The sequence below is a fragment of the Chrysemys picta genome, chromosome 7, assembly GCF_011386835.1.
Source record: "Chrysemys picta bellii isolate R12L10 chromosome 7, ASM1138683v2, whole genome shotgun sequence".
NCBI lineage: Eukaryota > Metazoa > Chordata > Testudines > Emydidae > Chrysemys > Chrysemys picta.
This window is the reverse complement of record NC_088797.1, coordinates 103,155,064-103,180,552: the sequence shown is the minus strand read 5'-3', so window position 1 is coordinate 103,180,552 and position 25,489 is coordinate 103,155,064.

Genomic DNA, 25,489 nt, shown 5'->3' with positions numbered 1-25,489 from the left:
CTCCCTAGATTTAAAGACCATTATAAATCACGTCTCACACATTTCTAACAGAACAAACTTCAGAATATCCTAGTATATGATCTGCGGAATATATTTAAAGTTACATTGGAATGGAGTTGGCTTAGCTAGCAGAGTACGGGCTGCTGTATATTTATTGATGCCTAGCTGTGCTCCTGTGTTTCAGTTATGGAATTTCCTGCTCCCTGATTGGGTGACTTGCAATTAATGATATTTTTGACTAACAGAATCTGATTGTCAGACAACACCCCAGCAGAGGCAGAGCATCCCTATCAAGCTGTCTGGCCTGGCTTACGACCGTGAATGCCAACCTCAGGGCAGACTGTCAAGAAGCAGGGCAAACCCCCCAAACTGGTTATATGTTCTATAATTAGATTTCAACAACCCAGTAAGAAGTGTAAACTCCACAAGCCCTATAACCTCCTTACCATGGAGTCGCAGACAGTCCCCTTGGGCACTCCTGTCTACCACCCAGACAAGCTTGTGTTTGTGATAGATGATCCCTTAAAACCAAAAATCAAAACAATATTCAGATTATTCCCAGTCCCAAAGGACCCGTCACTTACCCTGCTCAACTGAACCCTAGATCTCTCATCAAAGACAGTGTTTGTAGCCAATCCTGTAATAAATTAACCAAAGATTTATTAACTAAGAAAAAGAAATTAGAGTTATTTACAAGGTCTAAAGTAGATAAACATACATGCACAAATGAGTTACAGACTTAAATTTAAAAATATAACAGAACCTTCTATAATAAGCAAACTCCTTTAGGGCTAAACAGCTGGAGGCTCCTTGCTTATGCTCAGGGTTCAAGCAGCAAAGGAATGAAGTTTATTTTGCTCAGGGATTTTTATTCCCTTCCCTGAGTTCAAACTGATAGAACAAGTGTGGTGCCTGTCTCCCTTTCGTGTGTGTGTGTGGGGGGGAGGCAATCAACAAAGTCTGTTCTTTGATGCTTGACAATGGCTCATTTGGTTTCAATAGGCCTGCTTGTGTGCAGGATGAGCACTTTACATTAATTAATGCTTCTTTTCTGTTGGGTGAGTTACACAATTAGAGGTTTACAATGCAAACACTCAATATAACTTTATACCATGGACTACAGAAGTTATAGGTCAGATCAATACATGCACCATCTTACAAGTATTTCATCAAGTCTAAACATATTCTTATCAATTTAACATCTATTTTTAACAATGCCAACACACAGGTGAACCACATTGGTTTCCAGCTATGCATTTGTTGATGTTCAGTTAGGCCTGGGGCCTTGCCATGAGCTGGCAGCTGGTCTGCCAGTGTCACAGTGCCTATTGGCTTAATCATTATATGGTTTCTCAGCTACTGTAACCTCCTCTTCTTCAGTCTCTGGAATACTCAACTTGTCTCACTGCAGTGCATTCAAAATGCTGTCTCCAACATCATCCTATGTCTTGTCACTCAGACCATATCTCCCATTTTCTGCCTCTTAAATCCATCCACTAGCTCATCGGTTACTGTGTATCAATTTTAAACTTCTTGTCATTGCTTTCAAGAGGCTTACATCTCTGATCTGGCCTTCTTTCACATTCACTCCAGCCTTCTGATTCACATTAGCCATGACACTTAATTTGTTGTCACCTCTATGCCTTCTTTTATGATGCCCTATTTGCATGGCATGACCAGGTTTAGCCTTCTCTCCTTATTTAGATCCCTCCTAATCACTTTTGCCACGTTACCTACAAGATATGACTTCACAAGAGAAAAATACAAAATTTTTTTGACAAAGAGCCAGTATAGACTCATAGACTTTAAGGTCAGAAGGGACCATTATAATCTTCTAGTCTGACCTTCTGCACAATACAGGCCACAGAAACTCACCCACTCATTCCTATAACAAACCCCTGACCTATGTCTGAACTATTGAATTCCTCAACTTGCGGTTTAAAGACTCCAAGGTGAAGAGAATCCTCCAGCAAGTGACCCATGGAGGCGATCAGCTAAACCCTGAGCATGTGGGCAAGACTCACCAGCCAGACACCCAGGAAAGAGTCTCTGTAGTAACTCAGATCCCACCCTATCTAGTGTCCCATCACAGGCCATTGGGCATATTTACCGCTAATAGTCAAAGATCAATTAATTGCCAGAATTAGGCTATCCCATCATACCATCCCTCCCATAAACTTATCAAGCTTAATCTTGAAGCCATATATGTCTTTTGCTTCCTCTGCTCCACTTGGAAGACTGTTCCAGAACTTCACTCCTCCAATGGTTAGAAACCTTCGTCTAATTTCAAGTCTAAACTTCCAGATGGCCAGTTTATATCCATTTGTTCTTGTGTCCACTACTGATTTTTTTGTCGACAGAACTGGCTTCCGCCAGTATCCCACAATGCCTGCCCCAGGGCCAGCTCCAGGGTTTCTGCCGCCCCAAGCGGCGGAAAAAAAAAGCTGTGATCACGATCGGTGGCAGCTCCACCAGGCTGCTTTCTTCTTCGGTGGCAATTCGGCGGCAGGTCCATCCCTCCGAGAGGGACCGAGGGACCCACCGCCGAAGAGCCCAACATGCCACCCTTTCCCCTTGGCCGCCCCAAGCACGTGCTTGCTGAGCTGGTGCCTGGAGCCAGCCCTGGCCTGCCCTGATTGCTCTGCTCAGTGTTTTGTTCTCTGCTGCCCTGCAGGCATGCGCCCCTCCCCTTTCAAAGCTCCGGGAAGTATCTGTGTGCTGCTTCATCTGGGGAACAAACAAAGAGCAAATCATTGGAATGCTCCTGTTCTGCCCGGCACTAGGAACGCAGCAGCAGGCAGACTGCTGCTGCAGGGGGAGGGGGACAGACTGCTGTGCTGCTTTGCCATTCCTCAGCACGGAGAGCTCACAGAGCTACTCATGATGCTGCTCTCGGCAGCTGAGGGGGTTGTGGGAGAACTCGGAGAGAATCCCAAGATGCGCAGCGATCAGCTTTTCCTTCCCACAACACTGCACTGTGGGATACATACCCAGGGTTCATTGCTCACCCTGTTGATAATGTGGACATAATCTGTCAACAGATGGAGCAAGTGTGAATACCCTTTGGCAATTCTTGTTTTGTCGACTTTTGGGTGTCGACATAAGTTTTGTCAACAAAACTTGGTAGTGTAGACAAGCCCTGAGATGGGTGCCCAGCCAGGCTCCCTATAAAAAGCATGAGGAGAGTTAGGTACCTAATAAAGAGTTTGACAGAAACCAGCATAGGAGCCACCTCAGATAGCCAATGCAAAATGCTGAGGAGAGGAGTATGGCCTAGCCCCCACCCCTTCGAGAGAATTAGGTGTCTACCTCCAGGCCATAGGAAAGTGTTTCCCTCCACTCAGGAGTCATAGCCACAAACCATCACCTGGAGTTAGGTGCCTAAGCCAGGTCAGTTCTTTTCCAAGAAAAACTGAAGGAGTAATCTGTTTAGCTCAGTGGTTAGAACACTCACTTAGGCTTTAGTACAGCTGGCTTCAAATCTATGCTTTGCTTGATGTAGAGCAGGGAGTGGAACTTGGATTCCCCACCTCTCAAGGAAGTACCTTAATTACTGGAATGGGGAGTGGGGTATTCTGATGCAGGTCTCTCAACCTCTTCTACTGTTGTTCCACTGCGTATAAATAATTATATATTCATAAGGTGAGAGTGAAAATGACTATGTATCCCTGTAGTTAGGGCACTCTCCTAAGAGGTAGGAGACTCAAGTCCCTGCGCCCCATCAGGCAAAGGGAAGATTTGATCCTGGGTCTCCCACATCCTGGGTAAGGGCACTAATGACTGAGCTAAAGGTTACAAGAAGGTAAAGTACCTCCTCCACCACATTTTGTATAGGTTTAGTTATGCTCAGAGAACATTTACCAGATTGAGCCCTGAAGGCAAGGTAGAAGGAATGTCTAGTTAGTGGACCTTGCTGAGGCTTAGGTTTGAGTAAGGCACCGAACTGCTGGGCAGTGTCAGGACTTTGGCTGGTGTGTGCATACCCAGCCACCAAAATTTAGGTACCTCCTTGACTTTAGGTGTCTAGGGAGTTAGGCACCTACATAGTTAGGCAGCAGCTGAACAGGGGTTTTCTGAATGCCAGGGTGCTTAAATGTTTGACATAGGTGCCTAAAGTGGCAGTGAGGTGCAGATGTCCACCTGTAAGGACCAGAGGAATTACCTTAGTCCTTCTGCTCCTTCTAGCAAAAAGAAACATGCAACCTTAATGTTAATGATTGATATTGTTCCTTGTGTCAAATAGCTACATGAACATTTACACAAACTCATGATATGTTGCATTGTGCCCTTGATCTGTAACTGTGTGAGAAATTATATAGAAATTTGGTTTGTTCCCTCCAAAACTGGAACATGATTCCTGAGAACACTGTCTGACGATAGCATCCATGGAGGAAGCTGAGAGAGGTAAGAGAGGTTTTCCAGATATTTGAAAAGTCATGCATTGTAAATGGTAATAACTAAGATAAAATATTCCTGTGAACTTTACATTTTAAATAAAACTATATTTCACAGCTATGAAATGTTATAGCTTTTTTTCCTAGCTAGCAGGGGATTTTTGGTAGTATCCATTATGTAAAAAACACCATTTATGATGGTGAATAATGATTATCTTGTTTAAATATTGATCTTTTTTCAAGTTTGATTAAGATTTCCATTTTATGTATTACATTTTATTCTTCTCATTCTTTTGTAGCCCTTTACTTCACCTATTGAATAGCTTTCCTAGAGGTTAGCATTACAGTTATATTTTTATTTTTTATTTAAACTCTTACAATGCAATGTTTTGATACTACTTAAATCATTTTAATTTAAACAGAAATTCAGATATTAAAGACCATAGCAGATTGTCTCAATTTTCAGTTCATGTAGCCTTTATGTTTATGAGGTATGGAAAGAAATCAACAGCCTATTGTCAAGGAATATTTTTTAAAAATATTAATTTGTGCAAGTCTTGCCTTTATGTGCTATAAGTTTGCTTGGCATTTACTTTGACGGGCAAATAAAATTAAAAGGTAGAGCCTGATGAAAAAGCCCGATGAAGTCAATGGAAGGCCTCCCATTAACGTCAACAGGCTTTTGATCACAGCCATAGTGCTCTCAAAAGCATAAGACTCAATGGCCACGGAAGTCAATGGGAATCTTTCCATTTAACTTCAATAGATGTTAGATCATACTCTTTCAAACTAAGGGCTCCATTAAGCTTTACCCGACATTGCAAACACTCATGCATGTGCTAACTTTAAGCACATGTGACATCAGTGAAACTACTTGTGCATAATGAAGGCTCAGTGCTTCCTTGCGCCGCCAGGTGGCCATGCTGACTCACCCACTGGAATGCCTCATTAGCAGCCAGAAGCAATGGCCAGCATGGAGAGTAACACTTTGATATGGCTCGTGCTGCAATTTGAAAAGTTTTTGGCAACAAAACTTGCCAGTGTAGACAAGCCCTCAGGGCTGCAAATTCCACCAGACAGCAGAATGCCTAAAAGTTAGCTGTTACGGTGCTATGGAGCATTGTAACACATAAGTCCTCCTTGTGAATTCCTACCTGTGCAGAGAGAACTCAGGTGTGCTTCACCATATTCTTTGTGTTAGTGGGAAGGTTGCTATGAGCAAGTGAACACAGTTGAAATTGTCATGCACCCTTAATTATGCGAGTTTCTGCCACTCTTGCTGTCCTCTTTATTTTTCAAAGTAAAAAGGTTTTGCTTTAAATTCTTTATAGTCACTAGTAAAAAAGAGAATAAAGGAAAAATCTATAGTTGCATGTATAGAAGAACAATTAAGTTGGCTGATTAATAGAGTATTCACAAATTATAGAGTGGGAGGCGGCAGCATTATCAGCTGACAGTGTCTCTCCATAACACATGGTAATGACTGTTAACTCTGGTTCCAGCTATTGTTTCATATGCAAACACTGAGTAATGAGATAATCTGGTGAGAAATCACACAAGAACTCTCATTAAGTATTCAGGTTAGTTATCTCATCATTGTAACAAATATAATCACCCTTGTCATCTGTATTTTGTTATGAGTATAGAAACTGGAGGGTAACAGTTCTCTAGGCAGGATCAGTGTGAATAAAGAAGACTCTAATATATGGATAAAGAAGCAGTGATAGATGTAGGAAAAGGGAGAAGAGGTTGATAGTAAAATAGGTAAAGTAAAATAAGGCAATTTGAGGTAAATATTACCTGTCATTGCACGCGTGCAGCCCACTGACTTGTCGAGGGCCTGAGGGGAACAAAAAGGGGCAGAATTTGGTGCATTTGGTGAATTTATCAGCTTTTACATGGGAAGAGTTTGAGGTCTGTTTTTTTTTTTTATTGAAAGATTATCTATAAGTACAAAAGTCTTCTTGTAACAGTAATAGTGTGTCTTTGCTGCCCCCTCCTTTTAGCAGAATGGGTATTTTATCTATTTTCAATAATATTAAGAATTAGCCAGATCTTAGGGGAAAAATAAAGGGGTCAACTGTGAATAGTTCAATGAATATTATATGATTGCTCAATGTGAACTAGCAGAAATTAAAGCTAATAGGATGCTTGGAAGAATTAAAGAAGGGATAGAAAATCATGTAAAATACAGCTGGTCAATTAGCATTGCACAATATTTAATTCGTGATTCTGCAAAGACATATTCACGGGATTAAATTTACACATTATGAGTAGTCCTGTTGATTTGGCCTAATCTGCAATTTTCACCCTTTTCTCTGTATATGACTTGTCTATGAGTAAAATCAAGATTTTCAACTTCATTGTTTTGAATTGTTTGAAAATAGTTTAAGTGAACAAATTGATTTCATGAGCTGTTCATAATATTTGATATTCAGAATTCATACTTCAAGCTATGTGTTTGCTCTCTGACTGGATGACCAAACTTTGTTAATTATTTCTGCAATAAGTAATGGCTGTCCTCAGTTAGATATTGGTTTTTAATTCAACCAATGACCTAAAATTTGGCTTACAGCAGACTTTCCTATGAATCAAATGTGGCTCATGTTAATAAAAAGATACCAGCATATGGAGTCTGCTAGAACAGCACCTCCCTGAAACCACATGAGGCATGGACCCCATTCTGGAAAAATCGCCAGTGAGTGAGAGATTGAGGCAGCTGAGATCAGCAGGCAACACCAATGACTAAGTAGATTGGCAGATGGGATTAATAAAATCAAATAGAGAATAGACAGGATATTAATAATAAAATAAAGCCTTTGCTGGGTGAATGCAACCAGAGGCATTTCATCCTAATTCTCTGGGATTTTTTTTCTGGTGGGTCAGAGATTTCATAACACCTCCTACAGGCCAGTCATCAAAGGATGATTGTTTTTAGGTTTGATGTGCCCATATGCCACAAGTGACATTATTAAAGTGGAATTAAACATAGTTTCTTTCCATTCTAATTTTTTTGAACCTGCTGCCAACATCTAATGAGATTAACTGAATTTTATGTCTTAAAATAAACTATAAAGATGAGATCTATCTTATCTTATGACTTTATGCAGCTGCCACTCACCATATCATCTGTTCATCTTCTACATAAAATTGATAGTGGTAGCAAAATATCTAGTGGACTTCATGGAGTCTCTAGATTTCTGCCTTTTTTAAAAACTCTGCTGGGGTAAGATTTTTTTTTGGTTTTGATATTTTATTTCCTTCTTTTTGGATGATTTGTTTGTGTTTCCTCTGACACCATTGGTTGGGTTTAATATGTAAGAGGGGGTGTCAATGTTGTCAGAAAAGTTAGCACATATATAGCACTGTCACATTAATTATTTTAAGAGTAATTAGCTAATTAATTTTAAAAATAATGTTGTACCCTTTTCCCAGTCTGAAATCTGGTCCTGGAATTTCTCTCTACCTGTAGACTTTAGTGATTTTTTTTTTCTACCTGCAGTATGAGTCATCAGGAAAAATTGTAATTGAAGGGCTGCATTTACAGATCACTGCAAAAATACATGAAACTTTGCTTTACCTTCAGAGTTTACTGCTTTATACCTTTATTGACAAATATAGTGTACTTTCCAGTGTGTGATTTTTTTACAAAATAGTGATGACCAGAAACCCCAATTGTATTACAGTAATTGCTGACTTAAGCATCTACCAGAGAGCCCAATGGAATCCAGTTGCCTCATAGAAGGGGTGTATAAATGAAAATTAAACAAATTTTCTGCATTTTAAGGAGGTCAGCGAACACAGTGACTTGCCTATTGATGAGCAGTAGTCTTTGAATAGAGACTTCTTTGTATATTCTTATGTATAAGAGCAGGGCCGGCTCCAGGCACCAGCTTAACAAGCAGGTGCTTGGGGTGGCCAAGGGAGAGGGGCGGCACCTGCGGCCAGGGCCAGCTCCAGGCACCAGCCCACCAAGCTTGTGCTTGGGGCAGCACCTGGAGGGGGGCAGCGTGGCACTCCGGCTCCGGCCGCCAGGGATAGCGGAGCAGCAGTGGGCTCGCCGCCCTCCCCCCGGCGCTCTTGCCGCCGCGGAGAGCGGAGTCCCGGCCGGCTCGCCGCCCTCCCCCCGGCGCTTTGTCCGCCAGGGAAAGCGAAGCCCCGGCCGGCTCGCTGCCCTCCCCCCGGTGCTCCGGCTGCCAGCGGAGCCATGGTGGGCTCGCCGCCCTCCCCCCGGCGTTCCGGCCGGTCAGGGAGAGCAGCCCGCAGCCGGGCTCGGAGCCCTCCCCTGCCACGCTCTGGGCTGGAGTGGGGGGGCGCGGCGGGAGGTTTTTTTGCCTGGGGCGGCAAAAAAGCCAGAGCTGTCCCTGCCTGCGGCACTTCGGGGGGTGGCAGGTCCCTCACTCCCTCTAGGAGCGAAGGACCTGCCGCTGAACTGCCGCCCATCACAGCTTTTTTTTGCTTGGGGCTGCAGAAATGCTGGAGCCGGCCCTGTATACGAGAGTGTGAAAACTAAATATTCAGTATTGCATAAAAGAATATGCAGGTGCTGGGGTTTGTTGTTTATACTGTGCTTTATCAATGAAAGAATTTAAAACAACTGTTTTTAAATTCAGTTTAGTTGGAACCAGAATACAGTCAGCGGTTTAGCATAAAAACAGGATTCTCAAAATAAGTGCTGGACATTGTAGAGGAGTAGACTGTCTATAGCTCACGGGTAAAACTGGCTAAGCAAATCCAGCACAAAGGCTCTATGCTAAACATTAATGCTCCATCTGTGAACAGCCCTTTGCATTGCATTCCCTTCCTTCTTTTATTTGCCTCCATGTGTTTTGGAATTCTCATCTTGAAGTAATATGTTGTCTTTTTCACCTCTTCTTCTTTTTTTGTAAATAAACAAAAGCGACTTATTCTACTGCATAGCAGCTGAGAGCTCACTGCAGCTGTGGATGGTTGCAGCATTCTCTAGGAAGAAATTGACATATGGTAGTTTTGCTCTTTGCAACTGTTCTTATCTCTAGAGTAGGTACTTCATTTTTAGTTTTATAAATAATACAATGCACACTGTATAAAACACTGTTGATTTTAATCATTCCTGCCTTTGTAAGACATTAAATTATACAGGGACACATATTTGGCTGTGCTGCAATAGCTTTGTATTGCTCCAGCAGTGCAAAGCTGCCCTGAAGTCAATTTACAAGGGTACTTGAGGATTCCCTTATGCAGGGAAAATCCTTGGGTGGCACAGAGTTGCTGCAGTGGTTCTTCATCATCATCATCCCCTCCTGCTTCCCAGCATAATGGGTGTGGCTGGGGAATAGAAGTGTTGCCAGAGCCTGCCTACACTCCCAGCTACTCTTAGGGCTGGTCTACACTAGGGGGGGGATCGATCCCAGATACGCAACTTCAGCTACGTGAATAGCGTAGCTGAAGTCGAAGTATCTTGGATCGAATTACCTGGGGTCCACACGGCGCGGGATCGACAGCTGCGGCTCCCCTGTCAACTGCGCTACCGCCGCTCGCTCTGGTGGAGTTTCAGTTCCATTTTGGGGATTTCACAACCTCCCTGTTTCAGAGCTTAACTATCCTTATTGTTAGAAAATATTTCCTAATGTCTGACCTGAATCACTCCTGCTGCAGATTAAGCCCATTAGTTTTTGTCCTACTCTTGGTAGACAGTGAGAACAGTTGAGCACTGTCCTCTTTATAACAACCTTTTACATATTTGAAGGCTGATATCATGTCCCTCCTCAGCCTTCTCTTCTCTAGAATAAACATTCCCAATTCTTTCAAGCTTTCTTCATACGCCATTTTTTCTAAACCTCTTATCATTTTTGTTGCTCTCCTCTGGACTCAATTTTTTTCACATCTTTTCTGAAGTGTGGTGCCCCAAACTGGATGCATTACTCCAGCTGAGGCCCTACCACTTTGTAGTGGAACAGTCACCTCCCGTGTCTTACATACGACAGTCCTGTTAGTATATCTCAGAATGACAACTGTCTTTTTTGCTGTGGCGTCATCTGATGACTCATATTTAATTTCTGATCCACTGTAACCCTCAGATCCTTTTCTGCAGTACTGATGCCTAGCCAGTTATTCCTCATTTTGTATTTGTGCATTTCATTTTTTTCTTCCAATGTCTAGTACTTTGCACTTGCCTTTATTTAATTCCATCTTATTGATTTCACACCAAAGTTTTCAAGATCCTTTTGAATTCTAAATCGTGTCTTCCAAAGTGCTGGCAACCCCTGCCAGCACTTTATCTGCAAATTTTATAAGTATACTCTCCACTCTATCATTCAAGTCATTAATAGAAATATTGAATAGTACCAGTCTGTTGCAGAAACTCCTTGATTTGTCCTTCTGTTGGACTACTTTTTGAGTATGGTCTTTCAACCAGTTGTTCACCCACCATATAGTAACTTATATCCGCAATTACCACATGAAACTTTAGTTTTTCCTAATAAGCATTACAAATGCTAACAATATTTGTATGTGGAGTGAACACTTCTATGTCATCCAGATACATGAAAGGGATATCCTTTTACGTATTGGGAGCATGTCATGGTAGATTAAGAGTTGTTTCTTGAATCCTTGATGTATCCTTGAGATTTGGGCCCCTGCATTGGGGAAGATCTTCATATTTAGCATAATCAAACAAGTGGTGCACTGCTAACTGCTCATTACCAGCTCTCAGATTAAGTGGGGAGAGGAACAGCAGTTTGTGCATCTTGATTTGTTCAGGTTTTAGAATGTGACTTGGTGATTTACTGGAGAGGTCTGTAGACACTGCCAAATAAGGTTAGTCCAAAATTGTCCATCAAAACTGTTTTTTTTTTTTAATGGAATGTTGTCTTTGACTAAATTAAATTGTTTTTGTTTGTTTTTTGATGAAAAGTGTCTGCCTTCCATGGGAAAAAATTGTTGGCATAACACTGAACATCTGAAAAACTAAAAGTTGCCCCCACTGTCCTGTATGGGCAGGGCTCCCACGCTGGGTAACACCTTCCATGAGGACTGCCTCTCTGACCAAGGGATGAGACTGAGGTGCATCATGGGAAATGTAGTCTGATGAGGGAGCCCACCCAAACAGAAGATAATGGGAGAATGCAGCACCTGGACTACAACTCCCAAAAGTCATTTTGGTGGCCTTTCTCTTTTGAAATTGACCTAATATTTTGTTTTTTTCTTTGATTATTTTCCCATTTGTGTTGAAAATTTCCAGGATTACCCCCCACCATTTTTTTTTTTTTTTTTGCCAAGCAGGTCTAACATACACAGCACCTCCCCTCCATGGTATATAAAAGGAACCTTCAAAAGGGAGGGAGGCATTATTTGGACATGTAGCAGGGAATGTGAACATACAGTTTTGGATACTCCGGAATTCCAGGGAGTTTTCTAAACCACGGGTTGGTAGAGCAGGAGTTCTGAACATCAGTTCTTGATCTGTGTGTCCAATCTGCTCGGGTGCGCTGATTCCAGCTGAATGCTCTGTCACTGGGCAACTAATATTCTACTGAGTGTAATTAGTTTTGGACAATAAACATTTTGTTTTAATAATTTTGAAATGGTTCATTTAACTTTTTTGACCTTTTTAAGCCTTTTTTTCAATCTAATTATCTTAAATTTAGAGAATTTCAAACTGGAAATTTACATTTCAAATATGTTGAAGTGGAACATTTTGACAATTTCAAAACTTTATCCAAAAATATTTTGAGTCAGGAGATTCATTGAAACTGACCCAGTTTCATGAACAGTTTCAGTTTCAATGAATTGGCATCTTTCAATGAAAAAATGTTTGTCAAAAAATTACAAGCACTTTTATGAGCAAGGGACAAAGTAAAACAGGCACCTCCATTTGCACAAGCTTTTCAAAATACCAGCATTGACATGCACAATGGATGGGCTAAAGCTAACCTCCGGAGCGTATTTGAATAGTGGAATCCTGAATCCTTTTAGGAGAAGAACAGGATAGTTATCCAGGCTGACAGTTTCAAAGCCACCTAAAAGCCTAATATTGATGGGAATTGCTCATCCAAATTCCTTAAGTGGGTTTGAAAATCTCAGTCTGAGACTATAAGCAGAGAATGAACACAGCAGATTGGGCTCTCTGGTTTGTAGTGGGATAGTGGATGAGGGAGTGTATTTCTCTTGAATGCATAAACGGTAAGATGCACAAGATTCATTATGATGATTAGAAATCTTATTGTATATTCTGAAAATTCTAAGAAATGCCACATGATGGAAATCATAACTGATTGGAGTAGAGTTAATCATGCTTCCAAACAGTTGGTTTGTAATGATCCAGTTTACATTCATGGAAAAGATAATGGCTATATTATACAGTTATAATAAAACATTAGTCTGTTTTTACTCTTTGCATCAAGTTATTTACATCATACATAATATTTTTTACAAAAAAAATGAGATTATGTTCCAGACACAATCAGAAATTGCCCATGTGCTAATGATACTCTAAACCAAAGTAAGTGGAAAAAATGTCTGTAATTTTTGGATGAGAAAAGTATGTAATATGTTTTTCCAATGAGTTTTTACAACTTTTGTTTCTTATGTTTGGGGGAAATGGGACAAAATATATTACTGAATTTCAGGGCACGAGATAAGAGAAATCGCTCTTCAAAGTAAATTCCTGGTTGGCAAATGAATTTGTGTACACCAAGTGAACAGGATATATATATTTTGTGCTCATTTCATCTTGAACTGGTTGTAACTTGATTTATCTGTCAATTATCTGAAGAACTATGTTGTTGTTAAGGATGCGTACAGGCATCAGTAGCAACCATGACACCCAAAGCTGTGGAGTGAAATGAAAGGAAACTAGCACTGCTATCAGGGCCATAAGGAAAGCCCTGGCTCAATAAAATTTCAGCTGTGTGATTTCATTGCTTTAATAGCAGGCTTGATGGTTTGGTCAGAGTATTTGTGGTATTTTGTTATGTGATTGTATGGTGGCAGTATAGGCCCTAAGTCCTTAAAATTCATCCTCAGAGACTAGAGTTGATATTACAGAGATAGTGAACACTTGGAAAGGGGCAGCCTGAGGGGACACAGAGAAAGGAAAATAATTGGACTACTTCACAATTTACAAATCATGTCTTGCCCAGAAAATCCCAACGTTTCCTTTAACAGTTCCTCAGTTGTAAGGGCTTAATCCAGCAAAGCACTAAAGCATGTGGTTAACTTTAAGTACATGAATAGTTCTGTGAAGGATCAAAGCCAAAGTGCCTAAAGGTGAGACCTTCAACTCTACTCTGGCTACTGCATGCCAAATAAAGGATCCAGGGCAATGTAAATGAGGTCTAAAAAACTTGATTCTGGCTGAAGGAGAATTTCCTTAGCATAGGGACTGCATAAGACAGCCACCAGCTGCCTTCTGAGGAGGCCCTTGAAATTCTTGGCATAGGAGAATGGCCAGGGCAGAGCTGAAGTGGGCGAAGAAGCTGAGGGCAGAAATGTGGGTGTGAAGGAGGGAAGCCAGCAAACAGTGCTGCAGTGATCCTGAGATGAAAATGACCTTTATCCTCATCCATGAGTGTAAAGGCTGTGCCTTTAAGAGACAAAATCCCACTCCTATCTTAGTGCTCTAGTAATCTTAACACCATAAGAAAACCAGTGGTCTCTGACAGATGTCACTGTAACAAAAAAGTAATTCTTGGAAGCGATCACCATCTCCAATTGTAGTTAAGAAGAGGAACAGCTTTTTAGAAACTGCTACTCTTGAAAGAAAAAGAACATATGCTAGAAGTACAAAAACCATGTCAATAACACCTGTTAAGGAAACCTTGTGCAGAAGGATATGCTGACTGAATCTATAATATATAATATGCCATGGTGATGTTTATGCAGTATGGAAAAATACTTGATATGACCACTGTTCACTAATCTGGGAAAGTTTGTAACAAATGTACATTTAGATATTTTTACAGGAGCAAACAATACTTTATTATTTGATGACCACTATATTTTTGAGGAGAGAAAGAGAGGGAAAAATGAATAAATTTTATATAATTTAATGAGAAATTCTAAATCCAGAAATAGTAAAAACAGTCACATTTATAGTTAATGCATACTGCACATGTGCACTAATATAGTTGTCTTGTGAATAATTTATTTAAAAATCAGTTAAAGTTAATTAAAAAATTAACAGACAGAGGTAATGTCAATATCTTCTTATTTATAATTACAGCAAGCACATTCACCATGAAAGGAATGCTTCCCAAAGACAGCGTTCCTTTTTTATGATGTATGAGAAATAATTAGCTAATTCAAGCCAATTGTGACAACTTGTATTTACTTCAAGGGTTTCATAACAGTAACAAATGATGTGTATCCTCTCTGATTTTCAGTGTTACACTTGGAAGTGTCTGTTGCTTCTGAGCCCCAGTTGCAAACACCATTTTCATCTGGGTGTCCCATGAAATGATGCAACATAGACACTTACAAATCTGTAGGATTTTTATTCTAGTCTCTGTAGGTTTTATACTCCACGTAGTATCTGAGAGTTTCTCATAAAGTACTTAACTTCTTTACATATGTATATTATCTGTCTTGTCCTTATGGTATTGATTGAATTTCCCTATTGTGTGTTCCAGCTCACAGCAAATTGGTACAGTAGACGACCTACACAGCCATTGCAGTCATCCTCTACTCTACAGCTCTTTCAGTGTTGTGTATTGTCAATATCTTATCTACGCATCCTTTTCGCTTTTAATTTCTGGAAGAAGTTTCCATAGCAAAGTGTGAGGGTTATAGTTATAGCATTTAAACAGATTGTTCCCCTGAGTAGGGTAGAGTGATAGTTATATTATTGGATAAGTTCAACTTCAGAGTTCCTTCTGAGTCTGAGTGAACCTAATTGTAGAACTGCTCCCAAGAAGAAAAGAAACTTCAGAGATGCATGGTGCACTGGGCTACCTTAGGGGCTTCTCATGATAATTAAAATAAATGTTTAAAAATATTAATGTGTACTCTTTCCTCCTTCCAGATGGCTACAGTGTGGCACTCTTAGACTTTGCTACACTCATCTTGCTCAGAAGTAGTTTCTGTAGGGGCTTTAGATCCAATCCTGCAATCTGGAGCAATGAAACTCATCAATGGACTACTCAGTCCTAGGCCTTGTCCAAAGTGGAAAAGTTGCAGGATCAGGCCCTTTAAGTTTTGTTGATCCAGGCATAACTACAACACACCATAGACAGTGGTTACACCAGAATTCAGTGTCTTGCTGCTTTCCTTATTAATAAAACTAGCTCTTAGTTTGGTTAGAGATCCATTGTGTCTTCCATCACTATGACTATCACTTGAAGGCCACCACTATGGGGGGCAGTATAACCTAGTGGATACAGTGTTAGACTAGGACCCAGGGAATATGGGTCCTATTCCCAACTGTGGTCTCTTAGGTATCCTTAGGCAAGTCACGTCACCTCGCGATGCCTCAGTTTCTCCATTTGTAAAATGAGGATAATAATGCTTTTGTAAAGCTATGAAACTAGATATATATATAAAGGCCCTGCTAATAAATTGTGCTAAGCAAACACCTATAGCCAGTATACCTAAACCAGTCGTGGTAATCCACTAAAAGGACATGTTCTAGTGACCTATACTGATACTTCTGGCTTGCCTCTTCCTTTTTGCATGTCTTTATTACAGTAACACTGCTAGTGGTTTGCAGCAGCATCTGTTGTACACACCACAAAGAAGTTTCTTCTACATTCTTCAGGATTATTTTTTGGTTTTTAGGAAATATGTCCCCATATGAACATTTTTGGACCCACTCTAACACATGCTGAAATCAATGGGAGTATTTCCATGGATTTTAATGGGAGTAGGATTAATCCCTTACTTCTCTAGCCTGACAATTGTATAAAACAGCACATTTAATTGCTGATATTCTTTATAGTTAATGACCCTTGTTAAATTCAGGGTTTTCTTGTCAGGCTGCTTGAAAAAGGAATTTGTACAGCAAATGTGAGCAAGTATCAGACCTCGCTTCCTAATCTAGAGCCATTACCACAACCCTGACTATAGTAGCTTGGCATTTTCATCTGTTCCCTACTGTTTGTATTTGAGACCCTAGAGATTACAGGTTTTAAAAACGGTGATTCCTCTGAATTTGGTATCTTTGCCTCCTTTTTATCTTTTGCTTTACCATTTGCAGACAAAGAGGCAATTCGCTGGATAACTTTCCCCCCTTGGCGTCATTCCCTTTTCCTTGTTTGACCTTTTACATTTTGTTTTGTTGGGCTTTTTCCTTTATTTTATCTAAACTAACCACAGTCCAAGGAGCCCAGGTCCTAGAAAGGAAAGAATATATATTGTAAATGTAAAAGGAATAAACACAAGAACCAAGCATAAAATTACGTGCGCACACACAAACACTCCTGCACAACCTATCAACTGTTTTTCATTGTAAGTACTGATTTATTACACCGGTATGAGCCAAGTGAAGAGTGGGTGATGCCAAAAACTACTGATATCCCCAAACCGTTTCTTCTGACACACATTCTTTTTCTTTTTTCTTTCCTTGCAGTACAAAATCAGTTCTGGCCAAAGCAAAATATTGCAAACCAGGGCTCATGAAAAACCATATATTTGTGTTTTTTTGCAAACTGCAAAGGAAATAAGCAAAATTCCAGCTATGCTTTGAGCAAATAACATTTTACTCTGCCCTGGGCATAATTAATCCTAAGAATTGCAGGTTATGGGAGGAAAACTCTGCAAGGTAATACAGTAGAGTTTATAAAATGTTTGTGTAGCTTGCCTCCTCGAGGCTCATATGGGGATTAGCTCGCCACAGCTTCCTGCGGTCACTCAGCCTGTTGTCTCAATCTCACCTTTAGGATTCTGGGTAGTCGTCTTTCTTGCAACGGAGCTGCTGTCTCTGCGTGACTTGGCTCTCTGGCCAGGTCATTATAGTCCTCCTCCCCCCTCCCTTTTCAGGACCTGTCAAAGTTTCTTTGGACAAGCTGTCCGTCTGCTGTTCCAGGCAGTCCTCCGTTATGTCTAAGGCTGTGCACCCAGTGACTGGCAAGGGATCTCAGGCCCACCCTCTATGCTCTATGATATACTTACTCCCAGCCTTTGTTGCTACTTTCCTGGGGTCTGACCTACTTTGTCCTTCTATCCTCTGGCACTTCTGCATTACCACCTGTCGGCGCTTCCTCTATTCCCTGTGGCTACCTCCCCCTTGGGCTTCTTGCCCTGTAATCTCTAACATACCTCCCTCCTGTCAAGGAGTGACTGAAGACTATTTTCCCTGCAGCCTATGTGGTTATTTGACCCATCCAGCCTTTTTTAACCCCTTCAAAACTAGTGTGGGCTGAACACCCCATGACACTTTTGTTATTAATTGCATTGTTCTGCCACTTCCTACAGTATTAGACAGGATCAGCTTTGGAACACACAGCAAAAGAAAAGAAAAGAAAAATAAATATATAAAAGTGGCTATGGGTTGAGGCATGGAGAGGTACAAATAGGAACAAGAGGAACAAAGGATGCAGGATTTAGGTGCCTGTTTTACTTTGTCCCTTGCTGGTAAAAGTGCTTGTAATTTTTTGACAAACATTTTTTTCATTGAAAGATGCCAATTCATTGAAACTGTTCATGAAACTGGGTCAGTTTCAATGAATCTTCTGACTCAAAATATTTTTGGAAAAAAGTTTTGAAACTGTCAAAATGTTTCATTTCAACATATTTGAAATGTAAATTTCCAGTTTGAAATTCTCTAAATTTAAGATAATTAGATTGAAAAAAAGGCTTAAAAAGGTCAAAAGTGAAACGAACCATTTCAAAATTATTAAAACAAAATGTTTATTGTCCAAAACTAATTACATTTTGCACTTTGCAAAATATTTTGAGATTTCCACTTTTCTTCGTGATTTCGGATGTAAAAAAATTTCCCAACTCTCAAAAATATTCACTGGACAGGAAAACTGTTTCCTACCCACCTGTATTGATTGGCATTAGTCTACAATGGTGTTAGTCACCCAAGGATGCATCAGTTCTGATGAAAGGCCACTCAGAAAATGTTTTGAATACTTGCATCAGAGATATTCTCACAGACATACTTGGACACATTTTCTTGTGCAAATCTGAACTTTATACATACTACAGTGAAAGAAATTATAACCATACAGTTCTGTTAGGCAGTAAACGTGATTTGCTTCTCAGTTTATATATTCTAGTTTTGCATATGTTTGTGCATGTGTGATGAGATCGGAATTTTTGTCCAATTGTAATGTACGCCTCCCGAATAAGACAGAGGTTTGAATATTATGGCATGACCTAGAAAAATTTATGGTGAGGACCAAAAAGAAAACAAGATATGGACACTGAATGTGAAAGATCATGCATAGTATGGTTCCTGTGTATAATAATTCAAGCTGGAGATAACAAATGAAGATGAATATGGCAGATAATCATGACCAGGACTACAAAAAAAATTCAAGAGCTACAGTGAATGCTGGCAGGCTCAAGCAATAACTCCTGCCAAACCCTACACAAACAGATGGTAGCCTCACCTTTAAGTGGAATTATCAGGCCTGTGAAACAAGGCTGCAATAGCCCTAAAATTAGAGCTTTATTTTTTATCATTGTATCATTAATACAACAGCCATAACTAATAAAAAAATCCACCTTTCTCCTGTTTACATGCCAAGTTACAGCTGGGAACAAATTTATTTATTTGTTAAATGGATTTCTAGTTCAAGGGTAATAATTTGCAAGTGTTTTGTAGAAAAGCAAAGAGTGTTACTGTACCATACATTAAAAATAAAAGGAGACAATCCCAAACCTTCTAGTCAATGGGAATGCATGAGTTATTAACTGCCATGCAGAGTGTGGCAGAACTGTATAATGGGGCCCATAGGAAGTTGTTTTTTCCTCTCCTGCTTTCTAGAAGGTTTGGGCTTGTATCCCATTATTTTCTAACCTGCAATACAGTAGCAAGGCACTCTTTGCTATAATATACTTGCAAGCATTATACTCTAGACAGAAGTCCAATTTCTCTTACATTGTGTGTATGCATTATGGTACAGTTTTTAATTACTTGATTGCATGCTATTTGGGTACAGGATAGAGATTGAATGAACAACAATTCTGCAAGAAAAGAAAGGAGGTTAACTTGTGTTTGCAGCACTGGACTGAATTCCCAGAGAACTGGGTTCAATCCACCAGACTACCTACATGATGTTGGGCTGATAATCATAATGCATGGACACAAGGGGGATCAAGTAAGGTTGCATGGGCTTTTCCTAATTTTACAACGTTTACAACATTAATGTAACTTTCACATACATCATGCCTTTTGGTTTATTAATAGTTTTTACATTTTCAGAATTATTTGATGAAATAAAGAGATGAGAGGCAGTCAAAGATAAAATCTGCACTTGAAAGGGAAAATAAACATTGATGCATTAAAAACATCAAGAAGACAAGGTCAACTTTCTTTGCCCTGAATTATGCATTTTCTGTCAAGCAGACAGAGGTACCTTATGTCACATGCTTTCAACTGCAAGACTTAACAGTAATAAATTGAGTTCCTGGCATCTGTTTGACAATGTCCTTAGGACTGACCATCTCAAAATCCTTACACTGTATATAAAGGAGGGCATTAGTTATATTCATATGAGTACTCCCATTGAATTGAGTGGATAATTGCCCAGCATTGTGAGTAAGGCATTCACAATCTGGCCCTGATACTATTCTTTTTATTATTTAGATTTTCTCGCACTCATACATTCCCCTATTTTCTGTCTCTCTAGTGGGATAGTTTGTAATATTGTTTTGCTTTGCTTTGCTATGTGCAAGTATTTAATCAGTCCTGGTCACGGTCAAGGTTTTTCAGTTTAGGGTGAGCCCTAGAGGTGAATTCTCTTCTTCCCTATTGGCTCATGATGCCCCTCTCATATCTAGTATGTATCTCTCCATCTTTTTGTTTCCTTTTGCTTTTGATGATTATTCTGTAAAAACATTTGGCTCCATATCCCCTTACCAATCCCCCTGACCTACTGAGTCCCCTAGTTTACAACACTGGTTTCGTTCTCAGAAGGTTTCCACATCATCACTGAATGCTGTGATTTCAGCACACAGTAACATCATACCTCTTGAAGAAAGCCTTAGGTAATGCTAGATATTTCCTAGAATTCTTTTTGCTGCAGAGAAGTCAAAGAGAAAACATGGTTTTTTATCTTGCTGTACATTTGTTTGAAAATTGCTTGAAATGGGGGCCTAAGTTGGAAAAAGTATGCAAGCTGGGTGCTGGGAACAGTTGTAGTGTCAGTGTGGGAAGGTGGCATGAGCACTTAAGAGAAAACATTTATTTCAAATATATTTCTTTTTATGGCACAAAGGGAATGATTAAGCATCCGGAAGGCAGACTTCATGAGTAGATCATTATTTTAATTTAAGATGTATTATGTTATATTATATTATTATAAAATGGTTGAAAACAAGGAAGAGTATCCGAAGAGAAAGTTACAATGAGGAAAAAAAAGGCTCACTAATTCATTTCCCACCTTAGAGCTGCTGTACTGCAAGAGCGCTTTTGTGCGAATTACATTTTCTTTTATCGCCCTATTGTAGGAATCCTTTTTGGTATTGATGGGACTGGAAACATTATTTATTGGCCTAAACAATGTTTGGTGTTAGATCCAGATGGGCTCATATTTTCTTCTGCATCAGGTTAAAAAAGAAAGAGAGACACAAGTCACCACAAGGAGACAAGTTCATGATCTAGACAATATCTACTAATAAGATAGTAGAAATATTCCTCTTGAAGATAAAAGCACAATTATTTAGGTATGGTTTACCAAAGAGGACATTACTGCCTGACTGTTTTCTATGCAGTTAGTAAGTAAGGGTGTTGGTGTTGCTTATGTCTGCTGAGCTAGAGCTAAACTGGGTGTCACTAATTGCCCACTAACAATTGTTTCTGCTGGGGGAATTCTGTGCCACCGCGCATGCGCAGAATTCATGTCCCCTGCAGATTTTTTTGCTTCCCAGTGGAAAAATGACTTTCTGATGGGGAAGCAAAGGGAAGCCACAAGAGTGGTCATGCAACCCTCCCTAGCAGTATCTTTTGGGTGCTCAGGGCAGCCAGCAGAGAGGTAAATCACTGTGAGGCAGGAGGTGGGACTGGGGAAGACCCAGCTGGTGGCTCCTACCTTGCACTGGACTCAACTGCTAGTCCTGGCTGGTTTGGGGAATACAGGACTTCCTCTTCCCCTGCACGGCACCTGGAGCCAGGTCAGACACCTTTGTCACCTTGTCCGGCTTGTTTTCATCTGACCCTCCACGAATGCAAGTCGATGCCACACCACTCTATTTTGTTGCGAGCATGTTCTTTCCATTTCTGGCCTAGGAGTTTTATCATGGGATCAGCCCAGCGTGTTTTTGGTCTGCCCAGTGGTTGCTTGTGGTCTCTGGGCATCCAGTCACTGATGGGGGTTGTCCACCTATTGTCTTGTCTGAGGATCACATTTCTCCCCAGGCTCCGGGAAGCACTGTAAACTACCCCTCCCACCCCCAGTTCCTGCACCCATCACTCCTCAGCTGCAGGCGAGGGATCACTGTATGGGGATCTGGTCCCCCATCCACCTAAACCCCATGCATCCAGACCCCCTCATAACCAGACCCTCCCACTGAGTCTCAAGCCCCTCCTGCACTCTGAACCCCTCTGAGCCCCCACTCCCTTTGCACCTGGACCAGCCTGACAAGCCACTCACACCTGGTGTGATGGGTTCCCTTCGGGGTACCATTTGGAACTGGGATACCACTGAGCCCACCTGTCCCACCAGCCTGGGTTCCCCTTACTCTGTGCTGCTGTGACAGGCTCTCAAGCCCCCTTCCAGCACACACACAGGTAGAGACACATCCAACTGTAGCTATATTCACACAGATGCTGAGATCAGGATCCATGAATGTTAATTCAACATCTTTCATGAGTGTTACCTGCAAACTCACTAAAATGAGTATGATTGGGATTTTCAAAGGGCCCTAAGGGATTTAGGTATCCATCGCCCCAAGTCTCATCTTTCAGTGGGATTTGGGCATCTAATTCCCTTAGCCTTTTCAGGGAATGTATAGGTAGTACTAAGATTCACAGATTTTCAGGCCAAAAGGGACCACAATGATATTTTTTTTTCTCTTTCAGAAAAAGGGGATTGCAGATGAAACTGGGTAAATGCAGATATCCTATATTATGTATTGTGTTAAACGACTGATAAAAAATAAAAGCTTGAAAATTATTTGGATAATGCTTATTTTAATCTGTGTAATGGCACTTAAGGCTAGTATTTTAGAGAAAAATACAGCAATTTTTTAAAATCACAAATAAATGTATATCTCAGAAAATAAGCCTATTGGTACCTTTAGCATCCATGAAAAAACTGTTGAGAGAAAACCCTTTTCTAATCAGGTTGGTTAAATCAGGGATCAGCAACCTTTGGCATGCCACCCATCAGGGAAATCTGCTGGCATGCCGGGACAGTTTGTTTAGCTGCAGCGTCCACAGGTTCGGCCGATCGCAGCTCCCACTGGTTGATGTTTGCCATTTTAGGCCAATGGGGGCTGCAGGAAGTGGCGGCTAGCACATCCCTCGGCCCACGCCATCCAGTGGATTTCCCTGATGGGCCGCATGCCAAAGGTTGCTGATCCCTGATTTAACCAACCTGATTAGAAAAGGGTTTTCTCTCAACAGTTTTTTCATGGATGCTAAAGGTATCAATAGTCTTATTTTCTGAGAGAGACTGATTTTTTTAACATCACAAATAAATGTATATTTTTCTCTAAAATACTAGTCTTAAGTGCCATTACACAGATTAAAATATAAGCATTATCCAAATAATTTTCAAGCTTTTATTTTTTTATCAATCGTTTAACACAATACATAATCTAGGATATCTGCATTTACCCAGTTTCATCTGCAATCCCCTTTTTCTGAAAGAGAAAAAAAATCATAAAAAGAAGATGTAATCTAAATATTTCATGTGGTGTCTATAACTTTTATGGTTTCATTTCCTTAGTAGTCCAAATCCTATATTTTATAGATGACAACACTGAATTTATTTTAAAATCTTCTCAAAAAAAATCTGTACAAAGTACATTTCCTTAAATCATTTCTTCTTTAATGATTCAAACCACTTTTTAGCTCTGGTTACTCCATAGCCATGTAAAGTCAGTGAAGGTCTTTCTGACCTCAGTGGGAGCTGTGAGGTGCTCAGGCTTTCTGGAAATGTGACCACTCTTTTATCTGCTTAAATAAGGACTTAAGAGCCCATTTTCAAAAACCTTGTCCTCAGTCTCTTGACTGGACAAGTTTTGGTTTAAAATCACTAAGGCAAGAAGTCTCTGTATTTAAATTCCAAAGATACTGCAGCATTTCTTTCTGACTTTCCATTACGACCCTGTGCACTGATAGCATTCTAGTCATTTCTCCAAATGGCACTGGAATGTGAGACAGTGTCACTCCCAGCAAAATCAGTTTGCAGATAAACTAAATAACCACAACTAAGGTCAACAGAGTATTCAGTATCCATTTCTGTAGGATTTATAAACAGGGGCCAGTGCAAATGAGACTGATGCACTGATCTCCCAAATGAGCATAGTCATCACTACCATTGGCCTTCATATACACCTACTGTGGTTGTTACAGATATTGCAATTGCACGCATTATCTTTTGGGAGTATATTGTATTAAATCTGTGAATGGTGTATGTATGATTATGTTCTACCACTTGGGGGCAGGTTACCACCGCTCCTACAGGAACTAAAAAACTGTATGTGTGTATGGTAGTGGATGATTACGGTGAATCACTGAGACTAAATAATTCTAGCGAGGTACTATCCCCTGGAGTGATTTGCATATACTGAGTCAAACTGAGTTTTCAAGAGACTAGGAGAGAAAACAGGGCTTTTGGTATAAAAGGATGACTTTGAACTGACATAGGGCCTTCTTTCTGATTCAGCAAATGGTCAGGGCATTCTGGTGGAAGGACCCTAGGACCCTATACAACTGATGAGTGACTCCTGGTATATTTCAGGTGTGTTTAAGTCTGTTTATTGGTATTTTTTGTCTTGTTTGTGTGATTGTTTAACATTTTCTCTGCAATGCTTTTACCTTAAGAATAAAGGTGCTTGCTGTGTGGTAACTTGTAATGACTGGAAATACATTGTTCATAGCCCTTGAAGACAAGGCAAAGCATAAGCATTGGCCTTTAGGCAGACTGGCTTTCTGGGGATATGCTGTATGTCAGAGAGCTGTGCAGCCTTAAAACCCCAGGCCATGAGGAAGAGTGGTTATGGTCATTGCTCAGTGACAGGTGAGGGCAGTAGACTTGAGACTTGACTGGGAACTCCTGGAATGGACTGGCGGTGGGGAGATACAGGTGCAGTTATTCTAAAACTGTGACTGTTGCCACTATGCCAAGTGCCAGTGAAGGTGTCTGGTTGTAAATATACACAGTTTGTATATTAGTGTAAACCGACTCCATTCAGGCCACCAGCAGTGTTTGAACCTGAGACTCAGCATTAAGAACATAAGCTGCTAAAACTTCAGGTAACGGACTAAGCCTCCTATAAAAGCAGTGGCAGCTCCTAAGCCTCACTAGATCAGCTATTGAAAGGGAATGTGCAATACACACAAATAAGAACCAGCAAAAGATGCTACAATTATGGTTCTCTGATCCCCTGGCCAGTCATGTGGTGGCTGTTAGGGGCTGTTCTAAACTATGAGCTGGTAACAATCCCCATATGAGAGGGTAGGCATCATCTGAATGACCCTTTCTGAAGTTCCTTGATGCAGTGTCATGAGCATCTCTAGGGTTTGCTTTTTTTTCTTTCTGCCTTAATGCTTCTGAGTATAGCAGCCTCCCTGTCATGAGTGTTGTCTTCTGTGTCAGTGAGCAACAGTTTTCTAACTAGCATATTCAAGACTCTTAACCTGTCAATTGCATCATTCTTGCTCACCCACTATACCTGGGACTTGGATTTGTTAGAAGTCATTCTCTTGCAAAAGGATCCATGCCATCCAATTGTCAAACTCAGGTGGAATCCCACTGACTTTAATGGGAACCTGTGAAGGC